The sequence below is a fragment of the Camelus ferus genome, chromosome 1 (genome assembly GCF_009834535.1).
Source record: "Camelus ferus isolate YT-003-E chromosome 1, BCGSAC_Cfer_1.0, whole genome shotgun sequence".
Taxonomy (NCBI): domain Eukaryota; kingdom Metazoa; phylum Chordata; class Mammalia; order Artiodactyla; family Camelidae; genus Camelus; species Camelus ferus.
The window spans coordinates 13,683,143-13,709,358 of record NC_045696.1 but is presented as its reverse complement, the minus strand read 5'-3'; positions in this window follow the sequence as shown (position 1 = coordinate 13,709,358).

Genomic DNA, 26,216 nt, shown 5'->3' with positions numbered 1-26,216 from the left:
TGGTAGACCTGATAGGGTTGGAGGTCACCTAGGAATTAATCAGTCATCTAAATATTCCCAAATCACTGTTCTAGTTCTCAAGGTCTACCTTTTCCCTAATAAATCACCTAACATAAAAACTTCAGTTTGCATTATAATTGAGTCATAAACAAGATCAGATTCTGAGGTTAACTGTTTGCCACTCCAGCCTTGAGACCAAAGAGATTAAGATATTAAGTCAGTCTTAGAAAATGTTAGGTTCTCTGATACTACCTTGCGTTAAGACTTTAAACAATTGACCTTGTCAATTTCCATTTTAAATTCTCTGTCTTAGTCTACAGTCCTTCTTTTCCCTTTGACCTCAGTAATGGTCTGTTCTAATAGCGATTTTGTCCACCAGCGCCTTCCTTTATTTGGCATCTCACACCAGTTCCACCTTCTAATGGTAAGTGGCTTCTCATTACCTGAAGGTCCGAATAGCTGACATAGATATCCTCAAACCCCATTTTCTTGAAGGTCTATTGCATTTAACCAATTTCTACATCAGTCAGTATTGAATTCTTAACAATAAAATCTATTCTTGATGGTTTAAACAGACACATATTTGATATCAAGATTGAGGAATTTACAGAGTTGTTGGAAGGGCTAAAGAAGGCATTGGAAGATGAGTTCCTAGAAAGAACATCCCAACCACCAAGCATTCAGTTTCTGCCCTCTCCCCTGCAAGAAGCTGACAATCAGGGAGCTCCTACTTCTGACAGTAAGCCAGGCTATGTGTGCCGTGTCTCGTAGGGCTATTGCTCCTTCTAGAGTCAGCTGATGAATCAAAGAGCTGCTAAATATGCCATCGCTGCCATGACTTAAGTGAACACAGTGGACATATCACGCCATATCTGTCTCAGTGATTCTATCCCTAATTTAGATTTTGTGGAAGTGCATGTGAAAGATATAATCAAAATCAAATCACAAACTCCATCTCCAGGTGGAGGAAGGAACTATTAATTTGGTATTCTTTCTTCTACACTCTGTAAAAGATTGGAGTAAGTATTGGTAGAACCAATCCAAGAATCTGTAACAAATTTTAACACAATTTTGGGGCCATTGCGGTTGTGAAGGCAACATTATAGTTCCCCACTCCTCTCATGTCCTTGCCTCCAATAACTTTAATGAAATGTCCCTGACATTTGCTCCTACTATGAACTACAGATTTTATATCTTTATATTTAAACAGTTTTATTAGTGACAGCATAATATTCCACTGCATTAGGTCTCATCATTTCTGATTCATGGATTGGTCCTATTGTTCTAGAGGTCACTCTCTGCTTTCCATCAGCCATGAATGCCCCTGGTTCTAAACTTCTTCGTAATTGAAGTGATGCTGGGGATGCCAAAAGAGAAGAAAAGATGGGTAAATATGCAGAGGAATGTGGAGTGGAAAGAAATTGGATGATGTGGGTTGTTTAGCATCCGTTTGCCAAATAAAATGGGAACAACAGTCTGTCTGCTGAGAGCGAGAGAAGTAAAAATGAGCTCTAGGGTTTGGGGAGAGTGAGAAGAGGCACAACATTGTGGAAGATATTTCTAAGGATTGCTAAATTTTTCAAATCTCCTTCCGACTCATGCCTCTGTCTCACCTTTCCTGATGTAAAGAACCCTGAAATCTTATGACAAAAGCACCATTAAAAGCCAGAGACTCTGTAACTCTGGTCAACAAAGCCACACACCCCACACCCACGTGAGCTAGCATGAACTCTATTGCATTAGTTATTTTGAGCCAATGATGTTTTGCGATTATTTGTTTCTGAAGCAAAACAAAGTCTATTATTTTTTTAAAACAATAACTCAGTTCATTATCACAGAAATTCAACCAGATTACTGAGAAAAAGAGAAAACCCTGTTGTATTTTTAAAAATTAAGATAATTAATATTGTTAGTTACTTATTATGACTTATTATTTTTTTTCTCATAGAAATGCTTGACAGGCAAAGTAGGTACAGGAAGAATGTACTCAAGATTGTGCATGTATTTGTAAGGTAGTGCAGAAGGCTAAGGAGGCAAGGAATTTTAAGACCTTAGTAAAATTATTGTTGAAATAATTGACTGAAATCCAGGATATGAAGAAGTAAAGCCAGGTAGGACTTACAAGGTGAGAAGAAAATATATTTATAAGGGAATTAAAAACTATAGTGAAAATGGAGATCTGGTTCAACAGAAGAAAGGGAATGAGTTGAGGACAAAATATCATCGTTGTGAAGGATTTTGTGGTACAAGATATGCAATGAAAACAGTTCAAGCTGTGGTGATACCCAAGGACAGACTGCACAAAGAGCAATAAAATGGAACTGAGTGGAAGTTATAGAAATGGAGGAGTCGTGTGGCACTTGAGGAGGTGGAGTTGAGGTGAGTCATTAACGTCAACATTAATTTTACCCATTTTGATAGCAGAAAATACTCTAGAGAGTATTTACATGTTATGTTGTGTGATATATTTTCTGTTCAGTTGTAAATCTTTTAATCTAACTTCCAAGAAAAATAAGAACAAAATTTTATATTTTAAAGTTAAAGTTTAATCATGAGCTATCTCATTAAAGTGCCCATATGGTAAAAATGTAGAAAATAAAGTGTTTTCTATACTTTTCTGTCCTCCTTTAAACCCTTTCTTTACTTTTAAAGATAGCTTAGTACTTCATCAGGATATTTTTAAAATTTGCATATAATTTAATGTCAGAAAAACAGTATCCCCCCCATACTATCCTAGGACATGTTTATATACCACAAATACAGCATTGAAAGCATAAGATGAATGTTTCTGTAAGTTATATAGGACACTATTTGATATTAATAATGATTGTTTTATATCTGAGCAGAGCCACATTGGACTATGTGACAACACTTTGATGGAATAATCTGTAGCCAGCTGCCAATACAAATCTAAATTAAAATAAAAATAGGATACCTACAAATGGGTCTATCTGAAGACAACTGCTAATAGAGTTATCTCATCAATTCCCAAATGCTACTTAGCTTTTCCTACCAGTAGGTCATTTTCAGGATTTGAAATAACTGATCTCTACTGTTAATCTGTTATGCTTTTTTAACTTTTAACAAAGGAGAAAGATGATGCTACTAACCCAAATTATGAGATTTCTATCTCTGAATCCCTATTAAGTAAGTTTGGAGACTAAATTTTTCACCTTTGCTCAGAAATTGGAATAGACTCACAACCATATTTATTAGTCAGCTGGTTCACCAAACAGGGACACGATCCATTCAGTGTAGTTACTTCCTGTGATCGCAGAACTCGATAATCACTCATTTAGAGGCTGTCCTTGGATCCTTCTCATATCCCATCAGTGGGATCCTATCGCTGAAGTCCAAGTGGAAGTAACACATAGAGAGTGAGTGATGTCAATTTCATTTGTGCAACAGTGGGCTAGGTAATAAAAATGAGTCTTTGGCCTGCTGTACGTGGTGGAATGGAGAAACTACAACTTTCTAGGTATCAGAGAGAAAAAAAAAGAGAGAGAGAGAGGCATTCCAAAGCCAGAGATATGCTACATACATGGATTACTCGAGCACAGTGATCCGTTGTTCTTCTTAGCCCTTGGGTTCTCATGAGAAGGCATGCTGTTCAGTAACTTTCTAAATCTAATTCTCCTGATTTCTAAACTCAGATGGCTATAGCTTTCTGTCTCAGCACCTTAGGCCTTGTAAGTAATTCATCTGCACTTGAACTGATGGAAGAGGGACTTGTTGAAAAGGAAGATTTTAGTAGTAGTGTTAAAATGAACTCACTTAAATATATAGGAAGAGCGTAGTGTAAATTGAAGAATAATAAAGATGTCAACAACTTGGTAAGCATGAAGATTTTTTAACACAGAAATTGAAGCACACTTTTCTCAGTTTAGTTTGTGAGAACAGTAAAGGAGAAATTAACTCCAAAGCCTCTGTCAATACAATGTCAAAACATCTCATCAATCCATTTGTGGTTTCCATCAAGCAATGAAATAAGTAACTCATTGAAGGAAATCCATTTTAACAGTAAAATTAATAAATATTTGAGTGAATGTTTTACTATTTAAATGTCATATTGTACCTCATGTAAGAAATTGACAGAACAGAAAAATGTCATACAGGGAGAGAATTAACATCACATGATGAAAAGCACCAACATTAAGTAACTAACAAAGCCTTCTGTCCTAGAGGAAAAGAAAAAAGGATGAATTCCAAGGTTGTGTTTATCAAGAAACTCTGCATGCAACATTCAGTTTAACACATTAATTATAGCTAATGTCAAGCAGTATAACAAGGAAAACTAATTAAACCAAAAATTTTAATTCATTTCAGAAAGACCTGCAGATACAATTTAGTCTATTATTCACTCAGGATGTGCAGAGAAAATAGAGATGACAGCTTTAGCTGAGACAAAAAGATAAAACATTATCTTCTCAAAAGCATGAATTGCTTTTGCCCTTTTCAAGAGAAATACCCCCCCAAATTCCTAGATATGAAACAGACCAGTGAAGATGGGAGCTCAGAAGGGTGAAATGCCACGCTTCCCAATGCAGACAAGGAAAATTCAAGCCGATGATGATGAGCACAAAGAATAACGGACTTGCTCTGACATCGAGCCTTCTGAGGGGGAAAAGTAACAGGTGGCTGTGGTCACGACTACGTCTCTAAGCTTTAAAGGAAAATATGCCTCATGTTTAGGGAACAATTTAACATATACAATTTAGAACAGTGTTTTTTTTTTTGTTTTGTTTTGTTTTGTTTTTTTTAAGTTTAAAGTGAATATTTGGTCCAGGCTAGGATCTGAGATGAGATTCTGTATTTCCAAGAAGCCCCCGGGCTGAAATGACTGTTGTTGGCCCATGACAGCACTTCAAGTGTGAGGCTCTAATGTAAACTATGTGAGACAGAAAATTGTTAAACCTACAAGGCACCTGGCATGACATTTAGTACAATTACTCATTTTAAAGGCAGAAATGAAATCTCAGAACAATGCAATGACAATTCTCACAATTTCTTATTAACTGACAATATTAAAACTCAAAAATCCTAACCCATAGTTAGGTGTTCTTTCCTATAAGCAATGATTAGAAGTCACCTAGAATCATAGTCCTAAGATCTGTGTAATAGGACCCATATCAGGGACTTTATAAGTTAAAATATTATGATGCCTATTTTGAAAGTAAATTTAAAACATCATTTCAAAGTCCCTTTTCCCTTGTTTCAACTCTTCACATGACTTTTGTCTATCGAATATTTTACATTAAGACAATGTTCATCCAAAATAGCAATTCATCTTTTTCTAGAACATATGTCTTTGTAAAATATGTAGACCACATGTGAAATGCCTTTAAAATATGTCTGCATAAGAAAGGTAAAGCTATGAAACAATAAAAGTAGCATTCAACCTTCACTCATTACACTCATTTAATAAGCAATTATTTAGCAATTAGTTAGGCAATATTTCCAAAGAAGCGTAAAGTGTGGTACCTGTTCTCACAGAGCTTTTAATTCAGTAGAGGGGATAAAATATGAATGCATTAAAGAGTTAAATAAGAGTATGTGGTTTGTGTTTACAAAGTTCAGAACAGATAGAAACAAGAGTGGATTGGAGATTAGATAGCAAACTAAGTAAAATTTAAATTGGTTCTTGAAGAGGGGAGGGTATGGCTCAGAGGTAGAGTTCATGCTCAGAGGGCACAAAGTCATGGGTTCAATCCCCAGTCCCTCCATTAAAATAAATAAATCAACCAACCTAATTACCTCCCCCCAAAAAATTAAAAAAGAAGAAAATTGGGTCTTGAAGAATAAGGTAGACGTATGAGAAGAAAGGAATCATGGTGGAAAAAATACCACCTTACAAAGAACATACATCCAATTAGATGGAGAAGAGCAAAAACAGAGTGTGGAAGCAAAGGTGGAATTCTTGAGCTCTGCATGCCCACTCCTAATTCTATCAATCCACATGGGCCACTTGGCAAAAGAGGAAATGTGAAGATGTCTTGCTGCCTGAGACATCCACAAGGTCTCTGAGTTAAGACAGTGGCTGAGGGCACTTCATCACCCTGCTTTATGACCCAGCATTTGCGCTACCCTGGGGAATGTTTTCCTGTGTCTTTGAAAAGATGGTGCATCCTTCATTTGTTGGGTATTTTGTTATATACATGAAAATTGAAATATTTAATCAGATCAAGTTGATTGATGATATTACCCAAATCTGCTATATCCATACTTCTTTTTTTTTTTTTTTTTTGAAGTATATTTGTGCTATCAGTTACTGAAAGGGGAGTGCTAAAATCTCTAACTTGACTTGTGGATTTATTTTTAATTTATTTCAGTCAGTTTATACTTCATTTATTCTGAAACTCTGCTACTAGGTGCCTATATATTACAGGCTGTTATGTCTTGTTGATGAAATGACCATTTTATCATTATAAAATGACTCTCTTTGTTTCTGGTAATACTTTGTCTTTAAGATCACTTTGCTAGAAATTAATATAGCCACTTCAGATTTTTTATGATTAGCATTTTCATGGTATATCTTTCTATTCTGTCACTTCTAGCCAGTGTGTGTCTATATTTAAACAGTATTATTCATTGTCCGCAAGCAATTTTCATTTGAAGATCAAGAACAAATTCTACCTACACCTACAAATCTCCCTGGATTAATTAGTCCAGCCAGACTGAGTTGCTACTTACCCTCACTTTCTAGAAAATTTTGTTACTCTTAAGTCAGTACCCCCTTAGAATATATTTTATAGTTTATTTTTTTCTGGATAAAACTTTTATGATCAATGACAAATACATTCTTTCTTGCTCCAGAGTTATACTCTGGTAAGAGTATCTACTTATACATGAATTCTTTCTTTCTCTTGACTTTAAGCAATCTAAGGTAAAAATCTTTGATTTTTTTTTTTTTGTTTGTTTGGTCCATTATCTATTTCAATAAATGCCCTCAAAATATATGCCAAGTAAATGCAAGGGACTAACTATAGCAGAATAATTTGTTTGATTAATTTGGCATTCTTATAAATATAAGTGAACTCTAGAATTTCAGAAAATTAAATTCAAGGCCTTATCAAAAGCTCACCTGAATTTAATCTATAATTCCTCCTTCTGATCTTTCCACCATTATCTTCTAATCCTTGTCTCTGCAATATGGAACTGATTCATTTCCCTTCTCTTTAGTTAGCCTCTCCCTTCATGGGTTTTACTCAGTGACTCATCTAATACTTAAATCCTTCTCCAAAATGCCAAGCCCTCTCTAATTCCTTCTCCCTCAGATCTGTATTTCACTTCCTCCACCTTTGTTGATGCTCCCAACGTGAACTATTAGTCAATTAGACTTGAGGTGTCCAACCTTGCCTTTCTCCCCAGCGCCATCAGGCCAGTCTGTTCCCTCAGCAACCTTTCAACCAACCGTGTTTGGTAAAAGTTTTGTTTTCTCTTTATGTCTTGTTTCTGGTTTATAAAACAGACATATACAGAAGCAATCCTGTGATTTTGCTAAATAGATTTTTATAAAGATGATAATAAAACTCTGTTTTTTGAGAAACAAGAGACCCGATAAGGCTAGCTTATGTGGTTAAGACATCTTCATAGTGAGGTGTCAACCGCCAACTCTAAGTAACTAAATTATTAGCCACATCTACACCAAGATGAGCCTTGCCCAGGACTGACATAGCTCTGGGTTCAAATTTCGGTGGAGTAGTTCTGGGGAAACTATTTAACTCCTCTGTGACTCATTCAGCTCATTGCTCATTTAAAAAAAAACCCTATCTTATAGGTACGTTGTTAGGCTTAAATGTGAAAGCTATATAAAGTGTGTATCAACATTGCTATAGACACAGAGACAGCAGAAGCAATAGTTGCATTGGTAATTAGTGAACTCTATTTTTTCCAGCAAGCAGGCATGTTCAGGCATGTCTAGGGGGTGAGCCATGCAGCTCTGCCAGGGTATAAGCAGCAGCGTGGCCCTCAGAAAAGGGAGTTCATTCCAAGGAAAGGGTAAGGGATCCTCCTGAACTCTGTCCAAAGGAAAGGGCCCTTCTATGGGAAAGAGTTCACTTAGTCACTATATGTGACCACATCCCCTCACACGTCCTCCTGCATTCATTCCAGTTGACTAAGGAGAGAGGTTTATCAGGGTTAAAAAAAAAAAAGTGCTGGGAAACAGGTGGCTGACCCACTAAATACCTCCAGGGATACAGGCAGCTCTGGAAACCCTGTGCACAAACAGAACTGAAGATCAAGCTAACCAACATGGAAGTCTCATCTGAAGCTTGTTGGAACATTGACCAGAGAAGAAATGGAACTATGTACAACATGTAAGAAAAATGGAGGTAACGGGGATTATGGACCTGAGTGGCCTGGTTAGGGAGCCAAACCTCATCAGTCTACAAGAATTAAAAACACTTCAGTGGTCCTCTATGCTGCAAAAGTTGGACTTGAGGACTAAGTGCAGACCCACTAAAGCACAACCTCATGATGGTGCCTTCTGTTTACTTTAAACCAGCGGTGGGAGGAAGGGAGGATATCACGTTTGAAGTAAAGTAGTGGCTGAAAGGACCACTGCACACTCAGCACATGTAGGGAATTCGTACACAAGCTCAAAGGAATTTGAATGGATCTCTTCCCAAAATCTGAGAGCCAGGACTGCACAAAATAAATAATAATGGTTCATGTACTTGTGATACCGTTGTAACTCCAACGTGCAGTAACTTGAACAGACGTAGGTTAGACAATGTCTGGAAGTTGCCCATGGCACATCGTTTTTAAAATATAAATAGTAATGGGTAATTAACATTACTGATTGTAAGAAAAGTAAATAAACACAAAGCATTTACTGCTTCTAAATTCACTAAAATGAATTCCCTAAGGAAGTAGACCATAATGTGTACATTTAAATTGAATCTTGAGCTTGGATAATACTAAACACTCCCATTTTTAAATTCTTGTTAAAAACAAAATTAGTGTTTAGTCTGATTTCTAGGAAACACTATTGCATGTCATAACATAACATCATTCAAACTCACTTTTTAAAGTCTTGTCTCTTTGAAGTTAACTTCAATTGACATGATTGAATTAAGCATTTCCCAAAGTGTATCCCAATAAACAATATTTTGAAAAAATAGTATTTTAAAATAATTTTGTGGTTAAATAAGTTTGGAAAACTCACATTACATTCATGTCAATCAATACTTGGTGAATTGGAGTAGCCATTACCATATTAAAGTCCCAAAGAACTGCTGCAGTAAAGAATAGATTTAACCCCAAATTTCCAAAACTCATCAGCCATGAAACTAAGTTATTTGAAATAACATCATTTAAAAACCTGGAAACTCATGTTTGGAAAATGCCGATATCAGTATATTTTTTGCAACATCCCACGTTTTAATCATTTGTGTTTCTATGTTTTATTTTCTTAATTTGTAACAGGGACTTAATTTTTATCTCATTTCAAAGAGTTATCAGGATTGATAATAGATTAAAAATGTGAAAGGAGCCACACATCACTTGGTACATAGGTGACATTCAATTAAAAAAAAACTAAATTTATTACAACTAATAATAATGTGCAACTGATTCAGTTAGATATTGATACTAACAAAGACATACCTTTAGAAGAATTGCTTTCAAATTAAATTTTACTTTTACCCCAGTTAAAAAGAAATATACATATACATGTATATATTATATATGACATTGTTATAATGTAATATAACAGATTATATCATAATAATGTGTTATAAATATAATACATAATATGTGTGTGTGTATATATATATACACATATGGGACATACATTGCAATTAGAAGCCATGTACACATTACAGTGTAACTAAAAGAAAAGTTTCAAAAAACACACTTACCATTATTCTTCCTTGCAATGTATATTATTTTCTATTCTATAATATTCTAGTCTACACTTAATTTTAAATCTGATTGTGTCCCAATAAACTGATTTTGTAAACTAGTAATTTGAAAAACCCAGCTCTCAAAGAATTTAACATCCATAGCAAAATGATGTTACCTAAATGTGGAAGACAATTATCTGGGTTTATTGCATAAACCTGGAAGCGGCTATCGCATCATGGGATGTTTTGCTCCACACCCACAAACTACAAATTCTAATTAGGAAATTCATCTATGGGGTTGGTGCTCAGGATTTGTTTCTGAAGATGAGAAATAAAGTGATCTACCTTTTATATAGATCTAGATAGACCATCAACTGTATTTAAAAGACCATACCTGGCACCTCAGAGATCCTGTTTGATATGAAAATTCCAAGTGTTGTCATATTTAGCAGAAAAAATTTTAAAACTTAAAAAAAAAAAAGGGTCCTGCATCCATTGATGGTCAGAAATTCTCCCATATGTTCGCATCATAGATAATTACATTCAGATTTCTAAACCCATATTTTAGATATAGAATCTTCTGGTGCTTGTGTCACTGGAAAGTTCAGTTGTACAAAATTTTCATATGTCAAAAATGATGCTTAAATGAGTGTTTTTCTTTTGTTGGAAGATTATTTGACAGATTAATAAGCGATGTTTATTCATTAAAAGCAAACACTTATGGTAAATTTCTAGTGTCCTAAGAAAAAGCTATATATAACAATTGGATCCTAAATAAGCATTTACTTTGTTAATATACCCATACATTTCCTGAAAAAAAAAAAAACCCATAAATCAAAGGCAAGGGCTTCAAATGTTCAGAGAAAAATCTATTAAATAAATGCATTTTTTAAAGTCTCCAACTTGGGGTAACCAAATTGATTTATACTCTCTAATTCGTTATGCTGTTCTGTGGGGCAGGGCATATAAATCTACAGAGCTTGTTCTGCATTTATAATTATGCAGCAGTGCAATACTGAATACCAACTGCCTCACCACCAAGCAAAGGGCAAAGAGTCAAGTGTCAAAAGCAAACCAAGTATAGAGCACGTAAGCACGGATGTGCTACCGAACAAGATAAAAACATAAGCGCCATTCAGAGTTCATAAATGTACCCACTGTTTATCTCCATGTTTACATTCTTAACTGGAGTTTCATGTGACACTCCTATTAAATATTCAGCCTAAGTTCCCTGCCTCACAAGGGACTAGTAGAAATGCTTAAAAGTACAGATCACACAGCTTCAGATTATAAAAGAAAACTCCGTGTTAGGCAGGTCCTGGAGAGAGTAAGTCAGTGAATGTTGCCATTTTGAAAGCTCCTGTGGTGATCAGTTTGCATGTTGCCAAATTTTGAGTGAGATCAGCAACGATTTTTCTACTGTGCTGTTCACCAACAGCTTTAAGGAGTTAAGCCTTTTATCTAAGCATGAAAACAGAACATCCAAGAAAAGAGAAGGTATAAGGATAGAACCTAATTATTATTATTGTCAGGATTCTTCCAAATGTCAAATGAATACTAGACAAACAGAAGCTTACTCCCAGACAAATCTTTAGGGACGGCTAACACTGATGAAGGTTCACATAACCCTTTCTATACAGAGGAGTAACTGTTCAGTTTGCAAAAATCTTCCAGACAGAGATTTTTGGCTTTTTAGGCAACTCATTCTAGTGTTTCAAAAGATTTCTAGAACCATCTCCTGTAACCTGAAAAAAGGTATTCACACAGATTATACATTGACTATGAGAAAAGATGGGCAGTACATTATCTGTTAGATTATAAGTGCAAGATACGATCAAATCAGAAATAATAGGCATTCTTAATCTGTTTTATTTTTACTCTTTCATGAATTAACCACACCACTGGTCAGGTGACTCACTAATAATGCCTTGCAACAAATATATCTGTCATTTATCTTCTGTGGTTGTGGCATTGATCCGCTTGTGATGCAAATGAACTATTTCCACATAAACCTCAGTAATGGTTATAGAAGGTGTATAGATTAAGATAAAAATCTTAGTCTAGATTAAGATAAAAATCTCTATTCATAAGTAAAGACAGTATCATGGCCCTTTAGCTATAATTTTAAAAATTATAAATTCTGTTAAAAGACATTAAAATTAATTTAATGTAAACCTTTGCTTCATTAAAAATAGGAAAATCCTACTAAAATTTAGGGGAAAATATCTACAAATCCTGAACATGATATCCATTTTTAAGGAGGAAGAGAAAGCAAATCATTATTTATGGAATAATTGCACAAATTCATAATAAGAAATGATAATTTAGTTGTAGAGTGTTCAGAAGGGGAAAAAAGGTTAAGAAGACTAAAGAGATTTTATGAGTCAAAATATTAATTAAACAAAAGCTAGAACAGAATAAAATGCAAACTGAGAAAATGCTACAGATAAGATTTTTCTTTAAGTAAGAAACAACGTATGTTACAGAACAGCATAAAGAATACTGATATTAACATTCACAAGACGCTTGCTAGGATCTACAAAATAATACCAGATTAGCATCTTATTTTTTTTTTAAAGTGATGAAACAGTTGGTTACCTAAAAGGACCAACAGTTACGGTGTTTATGGGGATAAGACACATCTGCTCAGAGTCAAGGTTTGGCCACAGGAAAATGTAAACAAACAGGAGGAAAAATAGAGGTCTGGAGTAGTCTTAAGGATCATCAAAAATTATGGAAGAATGACTACATAGCAAGGGATTATCAATAAATTTATTCTGACACTAAAACTGTGAAATGATATTGAAATCAGGGCAGCTTAAGTGATGTGGAGGCATACCGTAGATGGAGAGGGGAGACACCATGCTTTATATTTTTCTTCTTTCCTCCCAGCACTTAGCATCATGTAGGGCACACAATGGGGGATCAGTAAATACTTGGGGAATGATTGATCCGCCCACAAATAAGTGCGTGAGGTGGGTAATTAGTTGCCATGGAGAAATAAGTCCCCCAGGGTTACTTTTCTCCACTGATCGAAATTAGAAAAGGGGATATACAAAGGGGCTCCCCAACCTTGACACTTCTTCCTTTGAAGAAACTAACCACCAAGTTGATTGCATTTTTAAACTTTTTATTACCACACATATGATCAGTTCTGATTTTGATAAAATACATATATTTGTGAAAAGTAGATTCCTGTCATTACAGGCAATAGCATCAACTTGGAAACACTGAATTTAATCACTTCTTTTGTTGGTGCTTTCCTTACCTCCTCCCAGATTCCTTCACTCCATCCACTGTGCCTTCACTAACACCTCTAGCGACTCCAAACCTCCTGTTTACACAGACCGTCTCCTTTGTCCCAGCACAGTGGGTCTCTGTTAGCTCAAATTCTAGCTTTGGTTATATAAGTGCTGACTTTACAACGACCTTCATCTTCATTCCGGACACATCACACAAGCACCAGCATACCCAGCACACACACATCACCCTAAACATCAGAGCCATCCTCAAGCTCAGGCATCTACCATTCAACTCCTAAGCTCTTTTCTCCGTGGCACAAACACTTCTAGAGGAAGCTGAAGAAATCATTGTTGGGTCTTTGCTATCCAGTTATCATCTGGCTCCCTTATCCTCTTCAACAATCCTATTACTTCTGGATGATCTTTAAGGCTACCTCACACCTTTATTTTTCCTCTCATTTGTTTACATTTTCCTGTGGCCAAACTCTCATTCTGAGCAGATGTTCTTGTCTCATATTTCCATGAAGAGCATTCCTGCCTGGATTGTTTCTTTGATCTTTATATCGACATAAATCTGTGTCTAAGCCATTCATTCCTTCAGCACTCAGTGAGTCGTCACCAAGTACTTACCCTTTGCTGGCCTCAGTTTCGACAGATAGAATGGTGAACAAGACAAGCAGTGCCCTCAGAGAACTTACCTTCTATTAGAGTAGACAGGGGATTGCAGTTAAGTGTTACAAATGGCATAAGTTTGGTACGGAAGCACATAGGATTGTGGCCTAACTGGGAATTAGTGGTGTGATTAGAGCTACCTTCTTGGAGTAAGTGAGTGACATACAAGTTAAGACCTAAGATGTCAGTAAGAATTAACCAGGAAAATGGGGTAAGAAGGGATGGAAAATGAGTTGTAGGCATAAGAAAGAGCGTGCTCACAAGAGAGAGCATATGCAGAGAATGGCAAGAGACTCATTCTGGCTAAAGATGGAGTGATAAAGGCTGTTCCTGCAGAATTCAGCAGAGCTTCACCATGAAGAGGATGGGAATCAGTTAAATCTACTGTTTGTGAAGAGACTCTGTATTAACATGGGTCTGGTTTAACCATTCATGTAGTAGCCTAAAGGTTAAATGAGATAACATTTGGCACACAGTTAGGTATTCAATACTTCTAAAAAAGATATTATGGGGCACATTAAGGAGCTTGTATTTGTACAGACCCAGTAGGGAGCTTTAAAAGTATTTTATCCAGACTTAACTCAGTCTTAGACCTGCTTTGTGGATTGGAAGAGAGAGATGGAAAAGGACCAAAATTATCCTCAGAGGCATCAGTGATGGGACCGTCTACAATAATCTATGCAAAAACGATAGTGGCCTGAATAAGTGTGGTGGCAGCAGAGGGGAAAACACATAGTTGGATTTAAATACTTAGGAAATAAAACTAAGAGGAGTTGCTTATAGATGGGATATGAGAGGAGAAGGAAAAGGAAGGAGTGGGAACAACAATGAAGTTCCTGGCTTCCCTATCCAGGGAAGAGTGGTTACGATTAAGGTACAGGAACACTGGAGAAGAGCAGGACTGGGGATGTGGGGACAAAAGGGCTTTTAGCCACAGATATGTTTAAGTTTGAGGCTTCTGTGAAATCAAGGTCCAGTCTGCAAGTTACAGGAGAGATCTGGGCTACTTTACAGAATTGGGATGACAGTTCAGCCCAGGAGCAACGTGCAGTGGGATGGACCGAGTGGGAAGAGGAGAGAGGAAAAGAGTTAGAACAGAAACCAGAGACGTAAGAAGGCCAGGAGTGCAGTGTCATGAAAGCCAAAGGAAAAGAATGTTTTACGAGGGGAAAAAGGTGTCAGCAATTGAATTTGATAAAAAACAGACATTAATAATCTTGACACAAGATGTGTCAGTGGAGCCCTGGGGCAAAGAGAGTATGGATCTGTGAATAAGAAAGATGCAGGAAGCGCAAGGGGGAAGAAATTTCATATTAAAGTTTGGTTTTGAAGAGGAAAAGAGAGTGAGCCCACAGCTGAGGGGTACAGCACACGTAAGAGAAGATACCTTATGAATGGGGAGACCAGAGAAGGTTTGCAGGGACAGGCAAGGGACCAGTGCAGAGGGCTGCTTGGGCATGCAAACCTCAGAGGCATAACTGATGACACAAAGTTTTGGAAGAGAGGAAAAGCACTGAAGTTCCCAGATAAAGTTCATTCCAGCAAAGGGGAAGAGAGACAGCCCATCCCTCCATCTGCACCTTCAACCCTTCAAACTTCTCGGAGGTCCTTCGATTTGGCTACTTTACCATCAAATATGTAGAGAAATGCCCTCATTTGGGGAGAAAAGTGCACTCTTTATCCTCTGCCTCTTCTGGGTATTGACACCATGTCTTTTATGCCCAGTTTCAAAGACGCTGTCTCTATGCGCTGCCTCCATTTCCTCACCTTGTTTTTTCCCTTTCACTTAGCAGTTAGGATTCTGTTCCTGGGATTAAACTAAATATCTCTAATAAAAATCAATAGTTTTAACTCCTTGTCTCAAGGAAACTTTTCTTTCTCTTCTTTTGTATTTAATTTCATATTAAAAAGGCTCTTTATTGCAGCTGTCTCCTACTTTGACTTCCATGGCAGTATTTTGGAACATCCCCTACTTTTCTGACAGTCCCACCTGTGATGTGTCATTCATGCCCTATTCTGTAATGGGGGACATTATTCATTGATTGCCCTCTACTTTTCTCACTCTACTTTTTTTTTTTTTTTTTTTTTTTGGTGAGCTTATTCACTTAGACCTTTATGTTTTCACCTTGATGCTCTCTCTCAAATCAATTTCACCATCTTAACCTCATTCTGATTTGTAATTACAGTCACCTTCATAGCATTCTCCTCACTTGTCCCCAAACTGTATGTCATTAGGCCAGGCTCTGATTTCATTGTCATTCCCTCTTAGCAATCCCTTCCCCTTCCATACCCACTTCTGTTCCTGAAGGCACAAATCCTGCAGGCACAAAATATGGAAGCTGAACTAGACTCGGCTGCCTGTCTTTTATTACTATTACCTAATCCATCACCAGATCCTATGCCTTAATAGCATCTCTACTATCTGACTCTTTCTTCACATTCACTCTGTTTCCACCCTGGTCCCAGCTCTAATGAACTCACTTATAGAAGGTTACAAGAACGTCTAACTTTAGTGTTCCCAAAGGCAAGTTGTCTTGCAACATTATCGCCTTATCTGATTTTCAGAAAGCCCTGTTTTCACCAGGATGTCTTCTTTACCAAGAATCCCATTACCCATCAGATTGAAACCTGTACTCCCACACTCTGCGTCAAACTTCATGGTTTATTTTAGTTCCATTTGACTTACCCAGACTATTAACTATTCTTCAGCTTTTGGCCCCAACGCAGACTAGCCTGTCGCCACAAGACATGTGACTATATGCATCCCTGTTGCTAAGCCTTTGATAATATTTTTCCTCTTTATTTATAATCCCTTACTTATGTCAAGTCTCACATCTTCTTTGAAGGGTCTTAGAAAACTCCAGTCAAAGTGAATGTTCTCATTATTTACCTACTAATTTGGACATTTTAATTTACATGAAACTGGGCCCTTCATTATGTACGTTAGATATAATTATATTATTTGTTTCTTTTCATTGAGCATATCTTATTACTTCAAAAAAGGGAGGAATATAATGACAGTAATTATTGCTCATCTTTCTCTCACCAGCTTGGACAGTTTGGAAAATAGACAGTTATTTAATTAATACTCGTTGAAAGTGTTGTGTGAAATCAAAGACTTTGTTATGATCATGTCAAGAGGGCCAGTCATCACTCCTAATTCCAGAAGTGCGCAGACAGTTGTGAGTTCTTGAAGAAGGGACTATCAGAAGCCAGGTTGTTCAAAGCCATCCTCTGTGCCACAGGCCTTTGGAAATTTTCTCTCACAGCATAAAATTGATAATAGGGACCTGGCTAGAAATATATAAAGTGTAATATTTTCTTCCCATGTCCGAGAACTCCAAGCAATCAAATAAACCATATTCTCTTTTATCAGACGCACATGTGCACGTACACACATACACACACAAGTCAGAGCAATGTAAAGAATTTGAAACACGCTGTGCCTTTGGCACTCACCCAGTTAAAACAGCATAAGAAACAGCCAGGCAATTCATTTACGATTAAGATTCATTCTTGGAAAAAAATCAGTGTGTAGTTCTTCCCCAATGCACACACAATTTTTTCAGCGTGACTCCTAAAATATAATTATCTTGTTTTAGTATGAAAAATGGCACTTAGATTGCAGTGTGGCTACACATAATACGAAAGTAAACAGGACCCATAGCAATTTGCAAGAGTCCAATTTCTGGCAGCACCTCTTTATAGGAATAGTGGGAAGGAGCCACAAGGGTGTGACAGCACAGTGCTCTACCCCGTGAACTGTCTGAGGTGTTTAATAGGCTCTATTTTCCCAAATGCGTTATGTTCCACTTTTGTAAGACACCATGAAATAAAGACATGCTACCTTGTTCCAGGTTGTAAGGTGCGACAGTGGAAGCTGCTGTTTCAGCATGTTTGTGTCCTCAGCAACACATTTCTCAAGCCATCTGAATTTTAAGAAAAAAACACTAGAACATCTGATTAAAAGACCAAATATTAAATTCAACTCAGCAAGCTTTTACCTAAATACCTAACATTCCATATAAATCACTAAGCTAGGTTCTGTGTTTCACCTTTTCATTAAGAAAATTTGTGAATTTCACTGGTTTTGAAATCTACTGCTTTAATAAGAAAATTCATAAATTTTGCACACTTTTCAAATATTCTGAGCTTTGGTATCTCTGTATTTGTCATTCTTGTCTCCAAAATGGGTGAAAACCCATGACCCATCCAGATATTGGAACGCAGTTCTCTGACAATTATTCTTGGTGAGGTGGGCCTAGTGAAGACCCCTACCAGTCAGAGCTGTGCCTAATATGCTGGGTGTGTTCCCATAGCTCCTGCCATCAACCTGGCTGACATCCCCGGGGGGCTACTTGGGCCACACCTTGGCTGCACCATTTCAGTTAATTCTGTTCCAATCCTAACACACTTATTTTTAGGGTCTTGGCATCATGGAGTCTGTTATGGGTTGAACTGTGTCCTCCTCAAAGTTCATGTGTTGTAGTCCTAACCTCCAGTACCTCATAATGTGCCTATATTTGGAAATAGAATCTTTTAAGAGGTAATTCAGGGAAGATGAGGTTATTATGGGAGGGCCCTAACCCAGTATGACTGGAGCTTAGGGCACAGACCTGTCCAGAGGGAAGCTCTTTTGAAGAAAGAGGGAGAGGCAGCTATCTGCAAGTCAAGGAGAGGAGCCTCAAGAGACCAGCCCTGCCCACACCTTGACCTCAGACTTCCAATCTCCAGAATTATGAAGAGATAGATTTCTCTTGTTTCAGTCCCCCAGTCAGTGATACCTGTTGTGGCAGTCCTAGAAAATGAATATGCTGCTTCCTCTGGGGTGTTTACATTCAGAGGCTGAGAATTAACTTCGTGTTCTAGGGATCTGCCCAGAAGGAGTCCAATTCGGAATTAACTGGGTAACCCTGTCACTTCAGAGTTCTCAAAGTAAACAAACAAAATAATGGATAAAGCCCACTCTAAGCATAAAAATGATAAAACAATAATAGCTAATGCTCAGTGAGCATTTTTCTACATATCAGGCACACTTCTAAGAGCTTTAGAAGCTATTATTTTTGAGATAGATTCATTATTTTGCTTAGTCCTCACAATACCCAATGCAACAGAAATGTATCTTTTTCATGTATATTTGCACAAATAGTTCCAATGCACTGTAAATAAAAACTATCTCAGATGCTTGTCCTAGCAAAGTGTAAACTCTGAACAGTCTCTTGATTAGTCCTTCTTTAGGAACAAAATGGACTTCCCAAGTCCTTGGGTTGACTTCAGATTTGAGTTTGTTTCTTTTCTCTCTTTTCACTCTATACCCTTGTCACTTCCTGACAACTGTATTAAAAATAAATGTATCTACATTTATTTATGCATTTATTTATTCCTATTGTTAATGTAAAAATAATTATTGACCCCAGGCTCTATATTCATCAGGATTAAAAAAAAAATCAACACAACAAAACAATCACTAGCTAACCAAAAGAAGAAGGAAGAAAAGACTGGAGAAATAAAGAAGAAAAAACTTACACTTGCAATCATTTGGTCTTAAATAAAGCAGAAATAATCTATATTGCTAAATATAATCAAACATATTGTTGAAGAATGGACCATTGTTCTTAGGAAGTGCGGGCTCAGATTGGAATGTACCTGCCATGCTGAAACGGTCTGTCCAATTTGAGTCGTACGTAGCTTCGTGCTCCAAGTCTCTGATTATCTAAGGCTAGTGCCTCAAGGAGATTCCTTAGTGGGTTCTCGTCGGGCAGCCAAGTGCTTTATAAAATGTCAACTACTTAAGTTCCAGTGACACTGAGAATACAGAACATTTTGTTCACCACTGCAGTTACATCAGAAGCATCAGCAAACTCCCAAAATAACAAAGACTGTTCAGTTGCACTCTAGGGGCAGGTGGTCATGGCATTGGCCTGATACTAGCCCAAAGTAACTGAAATGTTTTAGTAATTTGATAATTCCTGTTCAAGAAGATGAATAACCAGAGCAAATCATTTCAATCAGATCTTAAACAGTTCTAAAAGGTGATACAATACAGTTATGGAATTGCAGGGCCTACAAGCTGCACAAAGCACTAAAGGTGACCTGGTCAGAGGAATCACATTGCATCAGAGTCCCTGAGCAACATCCAGGGAAGAGAGTTCTGTCTCCTTTATATTAATGAAGCAGCTACACAACTCCTGAAAAGATTATTAAAATTTTCTTTTCATGTTGAAAAAAATAATTGCCTCATATTTTCTACCCATTAACCCTGTATCTGTCTTTTGTTATAAACATAATTCAGTCTTCTATGAGGCCACCCTTCAATAATTTAAGAGAACAGTCACCTGAATTTATCTATTTGTTAGATTAATGTCCCTCAGTGCCTGAAATCTTCCTTTACAAAATACTTGCCAGAACATTTGCATTCTGTTGGTTCTTCTTTAGAAACATCTATTTTAATTTGTCAATTTTTTTAATGCAACATCCAACATGAAACCTAATTCTAATATGAGATGCCTACATACTGAGTTTGTCATCTTCTTTAATCCAGCTCATTGCTGTATGGTTGAAAATCTACAAACTGCCCTTTCCAGTTAGCTTTATCCACATGTAAATGGAATTGGATAGAGGAAGGGAATGCTCTAATTACTTAAAATATGTATCTGTAGAATTTACTGATTATTCCTTGTTTATGGTATCAGCTTTTAAACTATTCATCTACCTTTCTTTAGTTTTTTGTTTACTTACAGTATATATTATGGCCTATTTCCTCTCCAAATGAATATACTTTGATGAAATAAATAGGTTCAAAAATAACAACTGCCAATATCTTAAAGAATTTCACTTTTGTTTTTATCCTTAAGAGCACTCCAGGAATAATGTACTGATAGAGATTAAATAAATTACATGGTCATGAATTTTTAAAAAACTATTAGTTTTATAAAAAATAAAACAAGGCCAAAGAGCAGAGTTTTTCTTCTTTTCTCTTTTTTTTTAAGAAAAATCAGTGAATTAGTTAAGATGTTTTAAAAAAAAAGTTAATAAAGTGCAGTTTTGAGAAAGATTACTAAATGCTTTCTTTATAATAGTGATGAAACACAGTAAGTGGAATGAATAATCTACAGAGGAAATTTACCAGTGTAAAAAAGAAAATTACGCTTTTTAACCTTCCTTCCTTTTAATGTTCTAGTGATAATTCAGTAAGTTAACTTATATTATTCATATTTTAATTGTGTGCAAAACTATATTTATGAAACAAGTATGAATAAAGCAAAAACTATTTGGGTAAATCTTCGTGACTTTGGATTTGGCAAAAGATTCCTAGATATAATACCAAAAACATGATTAACAAAGGAAAAAGAAGATAAATTGGGCTCTATCAATATTAAGAACTTTTTGTTCTTCAAAGGACACCATTAAGAATGTGAAAAAGCAGTCCATAGAATGGGAGAAAAGTTCAAAGACTACATATGATAAGGAACTGTGTCTAGAATATATAAAAAAAACTTTTACAACTCAATAATAAAAATACATATAACCCAATTTAAAAATGGTCAAAGAATCTGAATAAACATCTTTCCAAGGAAGGTATACAAATGGCCAATAAGCACAGTAAGCTGAACGTTATTAGTTATTAGGGAAATGAAAATCAAAACTGCAAGATACCACTTCATACAAATGAGAATGTCTAGAATTGAAAAAAAAAGATAATAACACATATTAGAGAAATTGGAAACTTCATATACTGCTGGTGGGAAATGGTAATGGCAAACAGCTTGGCAGTTCCTCAGACAAACATAGCTACCATGTGTCCCAGGTAGTCCACTCTTAGGTATAAACTCCCCCAAAATGCAGCCATGTAGCCATGCTAAATCTTGTACACAAATATTTATAACTGTGTTTTATAATAGCCAAAAGATGGAAACAACCCAAATGCCAGTCAACTGATGAATGGATTAACAAATGTGGTACATACATACAATGGAATATTATTTTTCTGTAGAAGGGAATTAAATACTGATATTTACAACATGAATAAATCTTGAAAATATGGTAAGTGAAGAAGCCAGTCACAAAAGGCCACATATTATAGGATTTCATTCATATGAAATTCTAGAATAGAAAAATCTATAGAGGCAAAAATCGATTAGTTAGTGGTCCCTTAGGACTGGGAGGAAAATGTAAAGATAAGGGTATGGAGTTTCTTGGTGAGGCGATGAAAATGTTCTAGAATAAGGATGGTGATATTTGGACATATGTGTGCTTATATTAAAAACCATTTAATTTATACAATTTAAATGGATTAATTATATGGTATATAAATTATATCTCAGTAAAGCTGTTAAAATTCTCAAGAAAGGAAACCAAGTTTGGAGAACTTGCTCAATCAGGAATCAAGACTCAGAGAGTCATAGTAACAGAGACAGTGAGACAGTGGTGTAAGGATGGACAAATAGATCAGCAAAAAGAACAGAAGAAAGGATAGGGTTTGTAGAAACAGACACATATGAATGCTTGATTTACAACAAATGTTGTACTACAGAACATTGGGTAAAGGATGGTCTGTTAAATAAACAGAGCCGGTTAATTTTTTTAAACATAGTTAATATGACGTATACCCTATTTTCAAGAATCTCACAGTCTCGTCCAACTGACATACATCAGAAAGGTAAACTCTAGTGTTTAAAAGGAAAATTAAGTCATGGTAAACTTTACTTAGAATTCTTTCTGCCCTGCCCTATGTGGACTGATCCCAAAATTGTGAGAGTGCAGGGGTACACTCCAAGCAATTTAAGCACAGTTGAATAGTTTACAGACTCTCCTGTCAATTAATTATTTTTTAAAAGGATTTTTTCTGACATTTAAAAAAGGAAATTGCTTTGAAGGAATAAGGCTCTAAATGTTCTTTAATCTTTAGTTTCGTCACTCCCTTTCTACCTCTCTTCTATGGTAAAATGACCTTTGGCATTTAAATTTTCTTACTACCTGCTATGTTTAGCCATAAGCACTCTGCTGTCTCTAAAGACTCATGCTGTCTAAACGTGGTAAGCAGCCTCGGAAGCTCAGATGTTGCCTTAACTTCACGCAGTCTTTTTTTTTTTTTTTTTTTTTTAAATAGTGTTCCCAACATTCAGACTGAATATTTAGTTGCAGATGGAATGGCTTTTCTAGAAAATATAAGTGAAAGTCAATACATAATGAAGTGCTTCAGGGGATTTTTTTAGGGCAATGAAATTATTCTGTACGATACTATAGTGGTGGCTACATGTCACTATGCATTTGTCAAAGCCCATAGAATGTACAACATCAAGAGTGCACCCTAATGTAAACTATGGACTTTGGTTGATAATAATGTGCCCACGTTGGTTCATCGATTGTACCAAAATGCCACACTGATGAGGGATGTTGGGGGTAGGGGAGTATATATGTGTGGGTGCGGAGGGCTATGTGCCAACTCTCTGTATTTTCTGCTCAATTCTGTTGTGAGCCTGAAACTGCTCTAAAAGAATAGTCTAAATAAATAAATAAATAAAATGATGTGCTAACGTGTTACTACTCATGAGCTCCAAGGCCAGATTTCTGTCACGATTACTGTGCAGTTATATCATATATCAGATTCAGATAGTTTTCCTTTATAGTGTAACATGTGTGTGTGATCCCTCTACAGAGCTTGGGGCAATCAGCTTCTCTCTTTAAATGACCCTTATATGACCTTGAGACCCCTAGGTGAAGTCTTAACCACTGTACCTTTGCAATGCCTCATCAAAAATGACCTTAGGAATATTGAATATATTTAAGAACTAATGTGCTAATACTGATCAAGATATGTGGACATGTGCATAATATTTAACACTGTAGTTTTTCTCTTGGGGATCTTTATCTTAAAATAATCCAAGAGTAAGAAAAGAATTATATACATAAGTATGGCTATTATTTTATTATCTATGTTAGCCAACAAAACAAAAATGACCTAATTGCCAAATAAAGTGAGCATGGGCTGAGGCAGGGAGTCATAAACAAATTATGACTTATCAACTTGATGAAATTATGAAACCATCAAAGCAGTTGATATGAAGATGACATAAAAACATGGGAAATGCTAAAGCTATAGAAGTGCTTATAGTAAGAATTCCCTGAGCCTAACCATCATGCAGACCTTACTTACTTTATACAGGTAAATACAGGATAAATTCTAAAATACTAAAGACTGAAGATTGAATCAATATTTTAAAAAAATGATTAATAACACATTGATAAGCATTTAGTATTTCCCAGGGTAAAGTCCAGTTAAAATTGTGAGATCAATAAACTTACCATCTCTGGTGAGCACTTGTCATTTTCTGGCCACCCAATACCAAGCTTCTTTTATATCACTACTTCGATCTTTCTTTTGGAGAGCTCTCTTACATGTATAGACTTTGGAAATAGTGGCCATTTTCCTGACATGCTGGTGCTGTCAGGTGGCTGGTGGCAGGCATGTGAATGAGAATGAGATAATCTCAGGCTTTCTCTTCAGACTTCAAATCTTGAATAAATTATATCACCATATGGAGATGGTTAGAGATCATGTTCATCGTAAGTGAAGCGCCTGGTAATCAAGAATTTTCATTCAGCATGAACTTCATCAAGGGTCCTGTTGTCCAACACACCTGAGCTCTCCATATTTTGCCTGTTTTCCCCAATCTTTCCCTTCTCATTCCAAGAAATCTTGAATTGTTTCCATTACTCATAGCCTAGAGTCCCTACTGACCTATAGACACACATGACTGACTTCACGTATACAAGGTGTTCTCAAGTACATGTGCTGGAAAGAATAATACACAGAAATTGATGAAAAATAATTTGAACATAAAGAGAATGAGGAGAAGCAGAAAGAGAATTAAAATTAAGGAAACCAGACAGAGAGGACTATAAGGACTTATAAGTTTACAAAAAGATGAGAGAAATCAGAGTTAGAGTGAGGTAGATTGATGGAGCTGAAGCAAAATCTGGTTTGGATTTCAGACAATCAATGCCTCCTCCTGCCCTAAGGGTTTTCTAAGCTGTAAAGGAGAGTCTCTGTTTCATTTTTGTCTTGTTGTGGTTTGGTTTTCTTTAATTAATGTGTGTGTTGTGGGGAACAGTAGATGTATTTTATGTTCTGTTTCGTTTTGGCGATGACATTGTTCTTGTTTGGAAAACATAAAAGGCTTTCTGTTTAGGCACCCTGGGAAGGTGACTGGAAAGAAGAACATGATGATTTTCTGTTTTCAATCTAACCCAAGAGTCTAGATCTGTCGTTTTATAGGAAAAACGATATTGGGTACAAGTAGAGGATTTGTTTTGACAGAGGGAATGAAACACACAGAGCAGGGACTGCTTCTGTCTAGACTCTTGGTGGGGACATTTAGGACAGAGTTGAGCACAGGACCATCTCCTTTATCCCACCATAGATCATCATAGAACTTTGCCAGTGGGAATGCCTGGGTAGCTGTCTCCAGAGAAAAATCTTGTCCAGTAGAATGATAGAAATGCCATTCTGTTTAGAAAGGCAGCCTCATGTGCATAGTCTTTTGGGCATAAAAGAATGAGCCTTGGGCCTGAAACTTCCTTACCAAGAGATGAAGAGTCCACACGGCCTGTGTGGATCTTATTACCGTGTATGGGACTATCTTCCCCTGTTTCAGGCTAAATGAATATTCCTTTGCTGCATAAGCACGTGCGTTAATGGCTTTCAGGCATGCCCCCAGTGATCAGCATTTCAGACTCCAGTGAGGAGGGACTGGTATCTTTCTACTGTGTCATGAGAGGGGTGATTGCAGGCCAACCGCTCTGCATCAGCTGCTGGGGGAACTTGCTGGCCATGAGGGACTGATGCACACTATTGGAATCGATCTTGCTGTCTCTTCTACAAGTGAGTAAAAGCACTGCCCATCCAGTGCTTGACTGTGGTGTTTTTCTTGGCAACTCTGACACCAAGACGCCATGGGCAGAAGTGTTCGAGCTTCTACTTCTGGTGGCTGGCATTGCAATGATCTTGCAAACCTCCACGCATTGGAGTCCTCCGCTGGCATTTGGAATCAGTGCACAACGATCAGCTTGACACATTCCACCTGGCTGAACACTTTGCTCATGGAGGAACAAGCATAGTGGCTATGGTCAATTATTTCCAGAAACTTTCTTGTTGGCCTTGGCTTCTAAGAAGAAAATGTTAGAGGTTTTCCCAAATATAAATGAAGGAAACGCTAAGAAAAAAAATTCAATTCTGAAACAGCTGGAGGGGACACGTCACATTCATGAAATTCAGATCTTAATATTAATGTAACTTCTGTTTTCACAAAGCATACAGCATGGAGACATTTTGGGTTACGCTGAGAGTAAATGCTATTATTTTATTGTGATAGTTCTTTTAAAATTCTATGTTTTGATAATTCACATTATCTTGAAAATACAACCAAGACAAAGTCACAAAATAATATCTCTC